This window comes from Pistacia vera, unplaced genomic scaffold (genome assembly GCF_008641045.1).
Source record: "Pistacia vera cultivar Batoury unplaced genomic scaffold, PisVer_v2 Contig330, whole genome shotgun sequence".
NCBI classification, from domain to species: domain Eukaryota; kingdom Viridiplantae; phylum Streptophyta; class Magnoliopsida; order Sapindales; family Anacardiaceae; genus Pistacia; species Pistacia vera.
In genome coordinates, this window is record NW_022196147.1 from 278,386 (window position 1) to 293,348 (window position 14,963).

Consider the following 14,963-nt stretch of genomic DNA (forward strand, 5'->3'; position numbering starts at 1 on the left):
ACGCTGGGAACTGAAGAAAAACGTCTTTCGACGTGCTTCCGTATTTCTATCATAACTTGAGCTGTAGATCTCGGATTGTTCTGATTCTTGAATGACCAGAAAGATAATTGAAAGGGATACAATTCATATGTTTAACACTATTTCAGATTCAGACTCTATCATGCTCATATTTGGCCCGAACGTCTTTACCACGGCGAAGTCAAAGCTTCGCCGCGGCAACCTGCGTCAGATTTAAAAATAAAACGACACGTTTTTGCTTGCTAGGGCTTGATCCTTAAGTGAGGGAGGTATAAATTAGAGCGAAAAAGGAAGAGAAAGGGTCTTGGTTCGTCATTTGGGAGGCAGCTCATGGAAGGAGAAGATTATTGAAGATTTGTGGACCATTCAGTACTTTAGCTAGGGGAGGATTTGAATACTTCATTACCTTTACAGATGATATGTCACGATATGGGTATTTGTATTTAATGAAATACAAATCTGAATCGTTTGAAAAATTCAAAGAATTCAAGAATGAAGTAGAAAATCAAACTAGAAAGAGTATTAAAATACTACGATCAGATCATGAGGGTGAATACTTGAGTACAAAGTTTCAAGAGTTCTTAAAAGAAAATGGGATCATCTCACAATTGACTCATTCTTATACACCCCAGCTTAATGGAATGCCTGAAAAGAGAAATCGTACCTTATTGGATATGGTACGATCGATGGTGAGTTTTACATACTTACTAATGTCTCTGTGAGGGTACGCTCTCCAGACCGTTATGCACATCCTTAATAGGGTCCCCTCTAAAACTGTCCAGAAAACACCGTATGAGATATGGTATGGAAAACGTCCAAGTCTGAACTATATGAAGATTTGGGGCTGTCCAGCTTATGTTAAATTGGTTAAATCTAATAAGCTGGATGTTAAATCCAAGAAGGGTCGGTTCATTGGATATCCTAAAGATAGTTTAGGATATTACTTTTACTTCCCAAGTGATTAAAGAGTTTGGATCAGTAGAAATGCGCGCTTCCTCTAGAACGAGTTCTTGGAGGAAGGCGGTGTTGGAAGAAATATTGAACTCAAGGAAGAGTTTGAAGAGCCGAGAATCGAGATTGCTGAAGATGGAGCATCCACTCAGCGAACCTCAGTACCTGATACTATGGTTCTAGTATGAAAGTCTTCTAGAATATCAAAACCTCCAGAGAGATATGGGTTCCTACATGAGCAATATTTTGAATCTTACTTAGTGGGAGTAGATGATCATGGTGATGATCCTAGAAGCTACAAAGAAGCAATACTGGATAGAGATTCAGGAAAATGGCTGGAAGCAATGGATTTGAAATAGAATCACTGCATGCCAATCAAGTATGGTCACTTATGGATCCACCAAAGGGAATAGTTCCTATAGGTTACAAATGGGTCTACAAGAGAACAGTTGGTAAGGATGGGGAGGTAGAGACCTTCAAAGCTTGACTGGTGGTGAAAGGTTATACTCATAAACAAGGGTTGGATTATAAGGAAACCTTTTTGCCTGTAGCTATGATTAAATCCATCCGTATAATGCTAGCCATCGCAGCATACCATGATTATGAGATTTGGCAAATGAATGTCAAAATAGCTTTTCTCAATGGGTTTATTGAGGAAAACATCTACATGGAACAACCGATAGGTTTTGTATCCTCTACTGAAAGACATAAGGTATGCAAATTGCATCGATCCATTTATGGATTGAAACAAACTTCAAGAAGCTAGAACATTCGATTTGATGACATAATCAAATCATTTGGTTTTGTCAAGAATCCGGATGAGCCCTGTGTATACCAATGGGTTAAAGATCATGCCATCACATTTCTCATATTATATGTAGATGACATACTTTTGATGGGAAATGATATAGGCATGATGACAGAGGTTAAGCTTTGGTTGTCCTAAACCCTCTCGATGAAAGACTTAGGAGAAACGACCTATGTCCTTGGCATTCGTGTCTATAGAGATAGAACGAAAAGGGTAATTGGGTTATCCCATAAATTGTACATAGAGAAAATGCTAAAAAGATTTAGCATGGAGAACTGTAAGAGATGTCTCTTGCCCTTCACTCACGGTCTTTATCTTTCTAAGGAGATGGGTCCAAAAACCGATGAAGAGCGGCAACGGATGCGTAATGTACCTTATGCGTCCTCCATAGGCAGGTTAATGTACGCAATGCAATGTACAAGACCTGATATAGCTTATGCTATAAGTGTTACAAGTAGATATCAGTCAAACCCAAGGGAGAAACATTGGTCGGTTGTAAAATCGATCCTTAAGTACTTGAGAAGAACTAAGGATCTAGTTATGAGTTATGGATGTTCAGAGTTAAACATTCAAGGATACTCAGATTCTGATTTGTAATCAGATATTGATGATAGAAAGTCTACATCAGGGTACATTTTTATATGTAATGGAGGTGCTATTAGTTGGAAAAGTTCTAAACAGACAACCACAGCTGACTCCACTACAGAAGCTGAATACATTGCTGCTTCGAAAGCAGTAAAGGAGGCTGTTTGGATGCGAAAGTTCGTAATTGAACTTGGTGTGGTTCTAAACATGGCTTACCCGATAAGCATTTTATGTGAAAATACTAGAGCTATTGCACAGGCAAAGGAACCAAGGGCATACCAAAAATCCAAATACATTCAGCGTAATATCACATTTTGAGAGAATTCATTGGAGCTGGAGATTATGATTCTGAAGACTCCTTTAGCAGAAAATGTAGCTAATCCACTGACTAAGGTGATGACACTGAAGCAATTGTTCCACCATCTTGAGAAGATGGGTATGAGATACAACATCGAATGGCTTTAGTGCAAGTGGGAGTTTGTTAGTGTATATTAGTGTATGCCCTAGAAACCATTCGTGTTGTCAGTTTCAGAGCATTTTGTCTTGTATGTATATGTCATAAATACTAGAGGAAAGAGTTCTTCAATTAATATATATATAAATTGCTTCCTTTATTCAGTCATGCATTTAAAATAAAGTACGTATATGAATTGTCTAGATGATTCATTTAATCGGTAAATGAATTATCGAAAAGGGTTCCATATGGAAGCAATATAATTTGGGCAACTATATTGCACAGTAGGCATATCGGATGCTTCCGAAAGATATCATGAGTTGATATAAGTACGGATGGCGATGATAGTCATGTCACTGGGGCATTGGTATGGATTAGCGGTTGGTGAACTGTTTTTTGAATGTGACTGAATAACGACAAATAACTTGGAAAAACATGTAGTCAATGATTTATCGTTTGGTTATATCAGTGCACGATATAGTCCTTTGACCTGAGACATTGTAGTCGGATCCGATACGGATGTGTATTGTTCATACAGTGTATAAGTACAAGACTAATCATGTTTCGTATAATAAAGCCTATTTGGTCATGCATTATTCATATGCGGAAACGAACGATGGTCAAGACGAGATCCATTGACTCGGAAATATAAGATCGGGAGTACCGCTGACTCCATCCAGATTCAAGTTCCTAGACGAACATCGATAAATGTTGGAAAACAGAATCTCTAGCCAGAGTCTATTACTAGTCATACAAAAGGAAGTTTGTGATGACGAGTTCCGGACATATTGATTGATGATTCGGTAGAAGATCGAGTTTAGGATTTTGACGTTCCATGAATCTGTGCTTTATCAGGATATTTCAATTGAGGGACTTTACTTGTATGGTACGTATGATCTAAAATGGGTTCGATGAAGTATTTCTTCATCGTGGTTTAGGGACTATGGCACATTACTAGATGTTTACCATAGTCGTTGGGCCTCCGGATAGGTTTCCGGATTCATCCAGAACAGAGTCACGGCTAATCCACGGTGGACCTACATGGTCACACCAATAGCCTTAAGAAGTTAGAGAATGATGAGAGAGAGAAATGATTATCCGAAGAGGGCTAGCACCTTCCAAGGGTAATGACGGGATTTTTATGGTAATAGTTACATAGAAAATTGTTTGTGACATTTTAAGGGTTAAAATGGTTAAGTAATTATTAATTATATTTAATTATTATATCTTAAAGCGTTAAGATTAATGAGATGAACAAAAAAAACCTTTTAATAGTTAAAGGGTAAAAGGGTAAATTTATGGGTTGTTAATGTAAAATAGTTTAGTTTACATGAGCCCTTGAATAATATTGATTATTTAAAGGGTAGCATAATAAATTCGTGGGGTCCCTTTTAAAATAAGATTTTATTGGGCTTGGAAGTGAAAAATAAATAATTGTAAAATTTCCCAAGTATATATAAATGCAAAAGGTTGCATTTTATTCATTATTCACTTATTCACTCAAACACAAACTAAGAGCTCTCTCTCTCTAACCACAACCACTCTCTAATCCTCTCAAGCTGGTGTTAAAGTGGGGAGGTCTCATCATTTTGAAGCTAATCTTCATCAATCCAAAGCAAAGGAGTAGGTATAATCTCTTTTCCATGCTTTGTTTAAAAAACCGTTTTTTGAAATCCATCCTTTTATGCTTTCACTCTTCATCTCCACCACTCCTTATGCATGCTGCTCTTTCAGACACCTCCATTGCCTCGTATGGGTAAACTCTTGTAACTATGAAGGGTCCAGACCATCTAGACTTAAGTTTTCCAAGGAAGAGCCTAAGTCTAGAATTATACAATAAAACTTTCTGACCCACTTCAAAGTTCTTCTTCATGATATGCTTGTCATGCCACTTCTTGGTCTTTTCCTTGTAAATCCGAGCATTCTCATACGCTTCATGACGGAACTCATCGAGTTCATTCAAATTCAGCATCCTTTCCTCCCCAGTAGCTCGTAAATCCATGTTTAGCTGCTTGACTGCCTAGTATGCCTTATGCTCAAGTTCCACCGACAAGTGACATGCCTTCCCATATACTAACCTAAATGGAGACATACCAATTAGAGTCTTGAATGCAGTGCGGTATGCCCATAATGCATCATCTAACTTCCGTGACCAATCCTTCCTAGATGCATTGACTGTCTTCTCTAAAATTCCCTTAAGTTATCTGTTCGACAGTTCCACTTGCTTGCTAGTCTAGGACGGTATGGTGTAGCCACTCTATGTTTCACTCCACATTTTCCCAACAGTGCATCTAATTGTCTATTGCAGAAATGAGACCCCCCATCACTGATGATTGCCCGTGGTACCCCAAATCTTGAGAAAATATTCTTTCTCACAAAGTTAACCACCACCCTGGCATCATTGGATGGCAATGCAACTGCTTCCACCCATTTCGAAACATAATCCACTGCTACCAAAATGTTCATGTTCCCATAAGAATTTGGGAAAGGACTGATGAATTCAATTCCCCACACATCAAACAGCTTAACAACTAGGATATTATTCAACGACATCTCATCTCTCCTTGAAATATTTCCATTCCGTTGACATTGGTCACATTCCTGAACCACCTGGAACGCATCCTTGAATAGGGTTAGCCAATAAAATCCAGATTGAAGGACTTGGCTGCTGTCCTAGTTCCTCCAAAATGGCCACCCACTTCCCTCTTGTGGCAATGTCGTAGAATACTCTTCATTTCCTATTCCGGGACACACCTACGTATCATCTGATCAACACACTGTATAAAGAAATGGCTCTTCCTAGAAATAACACTTCAAGTCTGAGAAAAACTTACTCTTTTGCTGGAATGTCATGCCAATTGGGAGCACTCTCGATGAAAATTAGTTTGCAATATCTGCATACCATGGTGCTACCTCAATTCTCATCAATTTCTCATCCGAGAAGGTTTCCTTGATTTGGGTTTGCTCTTCATTTCCCTGGGTTGGTCATTCAATCCTTGACAAATGATATGCCACTACATTTTCTGACCCTTTTTTTTATCTCAAACTCAAACTCTTGTAGTAATAGGATCCATCTAAGCAGCCGAGGTTTCACTTCTTACTTTGCCAACACTTATTTGAGTGCCAAATGATCTGTGTAGACTATCACCTTAGCATCTAGCAAATAAGAACGAAATTTGTCAAATGCAAAAACCACAGCTAACAACTCTTTTTTAGTAGTGGTGTAATTCAACTGTGCATCAGTGTTTTGCTAGCATATTGAATTACATGCAACACTTTGTTCTTTCTTTGTCCTAAAACTACTCCTAGTGCAAAATCACTAGCATCGTATATCAATTCAAACGGTAGTCCGCAATTGGGAACTGCAATAATAGGTGCAGACACTAACAATTTCTTAAGAGTTTGAAATGCATTCATGATCAAAATCAAAAGGAATATCCTTAATCAGTAAATTGCAAAGGGGTTTAGAGATTTTAGAGAAATCCTTGATAAACCATCTATAGAACCCCGCATGCCCCAAGGAACTCCGAACTGCCTTAATATTTGCAGGTGGTGGTAACTTCTCAGTCACTTCTGTTTTCGCTCGATCCACTTTTATGCCGTTCTTTGAAATTCTGTGACCGAGCACTATTCCTTCGTACCATGAAGTGGCATTTCTCCCAGTTGAGCACCAAATTCGTCTCCTGACATCACTGCAAAACAAATGAAAGATTAGATAAGCAATTGTCAAAAGACAAACCAAAAACAAAGAAGTCATCCATGAAGACTTCTATAAACTGCTCCACCATGTCACCAAAGATCGACATCATGCATTGCTGAAATATGGCTAGTGCATTGCACAACCCGAAAGGCATCCTTCTGTAGGCAAAGGTGCCATAGCAACAAGTGAATGTCGTCTTCTCTTGATCTTCAAGAGTAATGGCGATATGATTATATCCTGAAAAACCATCCAAGAAACAATAGTAAGCATGCCCTGCCAATCTCTCCAACATTTGATCGATAAAAGGAAGTGGGAAATGATCCTTCCTTATCGCTTCATTCAATTTACAGTAGTCAATGCACACTCTCCAACCCATGACTATCCTAGTTGGTATCAATTCATTGCTTTCATTCTTTATCATTGTGATACCTTCTTTCTTTGGAACCACTTGCACCGAGCTCACCCATGGACTATCAGAAATAGGATAAATTATGCCCGCATCTAGAAGTTTCACCACTTCCTTCATCGAAGGATTCAATTTCCGTTGTGGTTGTACCCTAGGCTTGACATCATCTTCCATGAGTATCTTATGCATACAAAACGATGGAGAGATGCCTCTAATGTTTGAAATAGTCCATCCAATTGCTGATCTATGCTCCCTTAACACCCAAATCAGCCGCTCTTCTTCCACTTTACTTAACCTTGAATTGATAATCACTGGGAAAGTTTTTGCTTCACCAAGGTACACATATTTGAGGTGGGAAGGTAAAGACTTCAGCTTAAGTTTTGGAGGTTCTTCAGTTCTTGCCTTTTCCTTCTCTTTCTCAATATCAAACTCTTCAAATTCTGGATCTTGGCTTGCATTTATCAGCTCAAGTGCTTCCAAAAATCTAGCACACTCATTCTTCACCAATTCATCTACCTCTATTGTTTTTGATTGGGCAATACATGCTTTTAGAGGTAGTTGAGGGGTGTTCTCTTCAATAGCTTCTACTACTAGTTAATCCACAATGTCTACACTAAAACACGGATCTGACTCTGATGGAAATATCATGGCTTCAAAAACATTGAACGTGAGTGTTTCATCTTGAACCTTTAGCAGCAGCTTTCCCTCTTGCACATCAATGAGAGCTCTTCTAGTGGCCAAAAATGGTTGCCCCAAGATGAGAGGCATTTCCTTGTACTCTTCCATGTCCAACACAACAAAGTCCGCAGGAAAGATAACTTTGTCCACCTTCACCAAAACATCTTCAACTATTCCCCTCGGATGCTTGATGGATCTATCTGCAAGCTACAAAGATATGGTTGTCATTGTGTTACCTGGTAGGGAACCCTGTGGTCTCTTATTGAGCTTATCGGCCAATTGACCCCCTTGTACCTCCAAGTTCCGAATGGATGCCCCTTGGTTCCTGAAATTCGTCCTCGTGTCATTCATGAAACCTATGGTCTCTTTGCTCTCCTGGTTGATTGTTCACCCCCGCTTGGTTGTTTGGCATCGCTCTTTGGTTCCATTGATTGTTCTAGTGATTCTGCTGATTCTGATTGCCCCAAGACAAGTTCAGATGATTTCTCCAGCCAAGATTATATGTGTTGGAGTACGGATTGTTCTATTGTCTCTGATTTCCTGCCAAGTAGTTCACTTGTTTTGATGATGATGAAGCTAAAGCAAATGTGTTCCCCACTTGACATTCACTGCTCAGATGATTACCTGCACAAAGATCACAAGTTAGTTGAGGAGCTTGAATAGAATTTACCTGTATACTTCCCAACTGCTTCTAAAGTGCTGTAAGTTAGACTGAAATATCTGTGTATGCATCAACTTCATGAAGACCCATAGATTTCTTTGATTGTATCCTCTCATTTGGTCTTTGATAATTGTTGCTTTCCAAAACCTCAAGCAACTCATGAGCTTCTTCAGGTGTCTTATTTTGCAATGCTCCTCCAGATGCTGCATCCACCATCGTTTGCACATTAACCATCAATCCATTATAAAACGTTTGGACTTGCATCCAGACTTGCAAACCATGGTGTAGACACCTCCTCAGTAGTTCCTTGTATCTTTCCCAAGCCTCATATAATGATTCAGACTTTTCTTGGAGAAACGATGTGATATCATTTCTCATCTTCATAGATTTTGCTGGAGGAAAGAATTTGGTCAGGAACTTCTGTGCTAATTCATTCCATGTAGTGATCGTCCCTAGTGGTAGTACCATTATCCACCCCTTTGCTTTATCCGTCAATGAAAAAGGAAACAATCCCAATCTGATGGCGTCATCTGACAATCTGTTTGACTTGAAAGCATCGCAAAACTCCAAAAAGTTTGCAATGTGAAGATTTGGATCTTCCTTCAAATCTCCCTTAAACTTTACCGACTGCTGGATCATCAGGATGATTGCCGGCTTTATTTCGAAAGTATTGGCTTGTATTGCTAGTCTAGTTATACTTGACCCACTGCCATCCACCATGGGAACTAAGAATTCCCTCAATGTTCTATTTTTTGCCATCTCAACAGCTATGGCCTCTCATTCTCTTCTCACCCTGTTAAAGTCTTCTTGCGGTTCTTTCAATCTCTAGATCTACAGGAACCACTGGCTGACGTCTCCCTCTTCACATAAACTACACAGAACAATAGAAAACGTGAGATTACTAGCTAACAGAAAAGAACAACAAAAAAATTAACTAATAACAATTAAAACCAAAAATAAAACTCCAATCTAGCTAACTCAAGAAAATTTCAATGTTGACAAAAAAATCAATCCTTGGCAACGGTGCCAAAAACTTGATGCGTTGTTACTACAACATGTAATATAGCAAGTGCACTAGCTGCACAAAGTAATAAAGTGATGAGTTGCGTTGTTACACAAACATGCAATATAGCAAGTGCACTAGTTGCACAAAGTAATAAAGTGATGAGTGAGTATTGTTCCCACGAGGATTGGCTGCTAAGCACTGATTTTCCTATTTGTTTTCAAGTTGGAGAAACCGAAAGTGTTTGGATTTATGGAAGAATCTAAAGCTAAACTGAAAGAAAATTTTACTATGCAATTAAAAAAGCTAATTAATGAAAGCAAGATTAAAGTAAGAGTAATATCAATTTAAGCAAACGGGTAGGGTTTTGACTTCATTAGGACTCTATGGATTAATTCTACGAATTATGCTATTTCTGCACTCACATGCACAGATTGTAACTCGAATTCCCTAAATTGTAAAACATACCTTCTCAGGCTATGAATTCCTACTTTTCCCTATTAAGCTTCCACACCCAAAAATTTAAAGATTAATAGATCCAAGTTCATTAAGCTAATGGAATCCTATATTGAATTCATTGATTATTGAACCTATCTCTAGCGTTCAATACAACAATGGTGATTACCTAAGAAGCTCAACATGATTCATTTCTCAATCTGATCATGTTCAACAATTAAAATCAATAAAGATCAAAATAATCACACAATCCATGCAATATAATGTAAAAGTAACAATAATCTATTGATTACCCATAGAAATCCGAATTACATCAAAACCCTAACCAAAAGTGAGTTAGTTCATAATGAAATTAACACAAATAGCAAGAAATACAGTAAACACAACAGTCAACATGTTGAAACAAAGAGAAAAGAGTAAAAAGATCTCCCTTAATTGATGAATCCACAAGGTTAAATCTCCAATCTTCTCTTCTTTTCTCCCAAAATGTCAAAGCTCTCTCAACCAACACGAACCCCTCTCAAAATGTCTCAGTTTTTCTGATATAGTCCATCCAAAAACCTAAAAACTTTCCTAAAATAAAACTGTGCATTTTCATGAAAAACTAAAAATCGCAGACTTCGCCGTGCCAACGAATTCTTGAGAGTTTATCACCGCAGCAAAGAAAGAACTTCGCCACGGCAAACCTTGCTGAGCACTTCTGAAATTATGGAATTGCCCTCCGCTTGCTTCCTTGCTTGAATCTTCAATCTTCTATGCCTTCCAATGGGAACAAGCTTCATAGTGCTTCAAATCCGCTTCAGAACTTCTCCGAATTCTGAGATTTGCTTGCTTCTGGATCTTGGAACTCGATTCTGCTCATGATTTGCTCAAAGTGCACGTTTTGGCCTAAAACATAAAACATATGAAATTAAGTTGCAATTCAGGCAAAAACGACATAAGAAGTATCCAAAATACGACCAAGAAGCCTAAATAAAATAGTATAACCCTCGGATTATCATCAATCTTCTTCTTGAAGACTCATTTACACCCTATGGGTTTTACCCCTTCAGGTGGGTCCAGCAAAGACCACACTTGGTTCTGGTACATGGAGTCCATCTCAGATTTCATGGCTTCAAGCCATTTAATGGAATCTGGATCCGATATAGCGTCTTCATAGGTTCTGGGTTCATTGTCTTGGTAAACTTGTACGTTACCATGTTGAGTCACGAGATAATCATATCTCTCGGGCTCACGACTTACTCTCCCAGATCTATATAGCTCTTGTGCTACCTGAGGTGGTTCACATTGATCCACAAATTGTGGAGTAACGTCCTCTTATGGCACATCACCCTGTCCTTCGTCCAATGTATCTTGTGGTACTAGAACTTCATCAAGTTCTACTTTTTCTGCCACTAGTACTTCCTAAAAAAATTCATTTTCTAAGAAGACACAGTACAAGCGACAAAAATTATGTGCTCTTTTGGATGGTAGAAATAGTATCTTTTGGTCTCCTTAGGATAGCCCACAAATATATATTTACAGGATTTCAAGCCTAGCTTGTTCAAAGTCAAATTCTTAACATAAGCTTCACAACCCCAAATCCTTAGATAAGACAAGTTGGGCTTTCGCCAATTCCATAATTCATATGGAGTCTTATCTACAGACTTTGACAGCACGCGGTTCAATATGTGAGTCACAGTCTCTAGGGCATAACCTTAGAATGATGCAGGTAGATCGCTAAAACTCATCATGGACCTAACCATGTCAAGTAAGGTCCTATTCCTCCTCTCAGATACTCCATTATGTTGGGGTGTGTACAAATGAGTGAATTGTGATACTATCCCACATTCCTTGAGGAATTCAGAAAACCTTGAGCTTAAGTATTCATCTCCTTGATCAGATTGAAGAGTTTTAATACTTTTGCCCAACATATTCTGTACTTCATTCCTCAATACTTTGAATTTATCAAAGGCTTTAGATTTATGTCTCATAAGATAGACATAACCATAACTACTTAAATCATCAATAAATGTGATGAAGTATGAATATCTACCTCTAGCTTTAACTGTTAGTGGACCACATACATCATTATGGATGTGCCTAATAGTTCAATAGCCCTTTCACTTTATCTTGTGAAAGGAGACTTGCTCATCTTGCCTAAAAGGCATGACTCACATACCTCAAATGATTGAAAGTCAAAAGGGTCCAAAACTCAATTCCTTTGAAGTTTTGCAATGCGATTCTAATTAACATGACCCAATCTACAATGCCAAACGTATGTCTGGTTTTGATCACTATGTTTAGCTCTCTTGGTTTCAACATTGAGAATATCTTTATTGATTAAATCAACAACATATAACCCGTTATATAACCTTGCAATTCCAAATAGAATACCATTCAAACTAAAGGACAACAATCCATTAGAAATCTCAAAATGATATCTTATATTATCCAAAGCGGATACTGAAATAATATTTCTAGAAATAGAAGGTACGTAATAATAGGTATGAAGTTCCAACAACAAACATGTAGGCAAAGATAAACAGTAAGTTCCTACAGCCAATGCAGCTACATGTGCCCCATTTTCAACTCGTGGGTCCACTTCTCCCTTAGCGAGCGCTCTACTCTACCTTAGCCCTTAGACATCCGTACAAATGTGAGTACCACATCCTATGTCAATAACCCAAGATGTTGAAGAAGAGAAGTTAATCTCAATCATGAACATAACTGAAGTCGAAGCCCTTGACTTCTTCTTGCTAGCGAGGAAAGCCTTGCAGTGCTTTCTCCAGTGGCCGAGCTTGCCACAATAGAAGCAAATTACTTCCCCGCCCTTCCCAATGCCACTCTCAGGCCTAAGAGCATCTTGTCCTTTGGGTTTGGACTTGGGTCTATCCTTGGCCTTTCCCTTTCCCTTACCCTTCCCTTTACTGGTACCAACCAGTAAAACAAGCTTGGACCTTTTCATGTCCTGCTCTGCGGTCCTCAGCATGTTCAAAAGCTATGACAGGGATTTCACCATTGTGTTCATGTTGAAGTTCATTATGAACGGTGTAAAAGAATCAGGTAAGGATTGCAGAATTAAATCCACTTGTAATTCTGCATCCAACCCAAAACCAAAGTCTCAAGCCTCTCCATGTGCTCGGTCATTTTGAGCACCTGAGGGCCAACTTCGGCTCCCTCAGTCATGTGACTCTTAAACAGTGCACTCGAAACCTTGTACCTCTCATGTCAAGCATTTCCTTTGAAAAGCTCCTTGAGGTGCAGAATAATGGTAGCAGCATCCATATTCTCATGCTACTTTAGTAGCTCAAGTGTCATCGATACTAACATAAGGCAGTGAACGCCATTTGCATCATCAAGGAACTTTTGATAAGTATCATTCACTTCCTAAGAAGCATCAAGATTAGGCTTAGCCACATATGGTTTTTCAAGGATTTACAATTTCCTTTCGGACTTTAATATAATCCAAAGATTATGATATAATTCCGAGAAACTGGATCCATCAGCCTGTACTTTTCTCCATTATTGATCGCAAGTTCATAATGCTCATTTTGATGAATCTACAATTGCATAAAAGTAAAAGTCATTATAAGGTTCATTATTGTTTAATATGGTGTTTTATTAAAATGCTCCCACTATTTTCCAAAAGTCAATAGCCCCCACTATTAACTCGGGAAAGCCCGTTGGCTTTCCTAGTGGACTGAGATCCCATCTAACCCATTTCAAAGCTTCGCTTTGGTGAACAAACCAAAATGGGTTGATTAGGTAGGCCAAAAAACTTAATCCATACCAGTTGATAGCTCCTACTATCAACCTCAAATATGAAGCAACCCACAAGCCAATCACACAATCCAATGGCCTAGCCATTGTCCTCAAGTGTGATTCTCAGTATCAATAGAGTGGACACACGACATGTGAACTTCTCTACTATGCCTATGATATGCTTATCAAACTTCGCTTTGGTGAACAAGAAATACACGTCATTTTAAGTCTACCCATCACCATTAAGGAAAACTCCAATGAACTTTAACCTCCCACTGGTAGAAGTGTACCCTTCGCTTTGGCGAACAAGGTTCTAACGAACAGTGGTTTGTGTAATAACTCTTTCTAACTAGTATACTTGGTAAATATAATATGATAAAAACATATAAGCATATAAGTAGGAGATAATGGACCCAAAAATTTTCATTACTTTATATACTAAATTCTTTACAACAACAAAAGTATCATATACATAAGCTCAACAATAGTGGACAGTAGTGCCATTTCCCTCCGCTTCTTGACGTCCATTTTACCGCTTCTCACATATTCCCTGCAAAAACATTAAGAACAATGAGGTGAGCACTAATTGCTCAGTAAGTAAATCTGCTATGCTACTATTCTATCTTTGTTGCTTATCTTCTGAATTTCTTTCCTTACATCAAACTTTTCTATTCTTCTCTGTCCTTTCTCTATTCCCTATCCCTCTGCTCTTACTCTATTTCTAATCTCTCTATTCTTTCTCTATTTCTAATTTCTCACTACTCATGGTAGTAGGTATAGTATCATGCATAAATATGATGCAAATGCACAAATGCAAAGAGTGTGCATTTACTTTCTGTTTTTCTATTCTTATTCTATTTTTCTTTCTTTCTGTGTTTCTTTCTTTTCTTTCTTGCTTATCTATTCTTTCTTTCTTTTCTTTTCTATTCTATCTATTCTTTCTTATTCTTTTCTTTTCTTTCTTATTCTTTTGCTGATTGGACTCGGTTGAGGCATGGATATGAAACCCTAACCCGGTGAGTGTATTCTCAAATTCTTTCTTGGGTAAAGTGTAATGACTCTCTTTCTAGCTAGTATACTTGTAACATAACAGTAAAACTCACTAAATATATATATATATATATATATACATATAAACGAGTATTAAATTGTGGGCCCATATTTAATTTTCTTTATATACAAATATTTACATAATATAATAAAGTCTCAAAATAGTAACTTGACAGTTTTGCCCAAACCTTCCGTTGCGCAATGTTCCAAGTGACCGCATCTCACCTGTTACCTGCAAAAACATTAAAAACAATGAGGTGAGCACTAATTGCTCAGTAAGTAAACCCGCTATGCTACCCTTCTCTCCCCGTTGCTTAAATTTTGAATTTCTTTCCTTACTTCACACTTCCCCATTCTTCTCTATTCATTCTTTACTCTTACTCTATTTTTCTCTTTGTTCTTTCTATGTTTTTCCTTCTATTCTTTCTCTCTCTTTTCTTTCTCTATTC

General features: G+C 38.1%; 1 non-coding gene across 1 annotated transcript; it reads left to right on the forward strand.

Annotated features, from left to right (window-relative positions):
* Positions 1 to 8,535: 8,535 nt before the first annotated feature.
* Positions 8,536 to 8,642, forward strand: LOC116137559. Its single transcript, XR_004129205.1, has one exon. It is a non-coding gene; the product is annotated as a small nucleolar RNA R71 (small nucleolar RNA).
* The last annotated feature ends 6,321 nt before the right edge of the window (positions 8,643 to 14,963 follow it).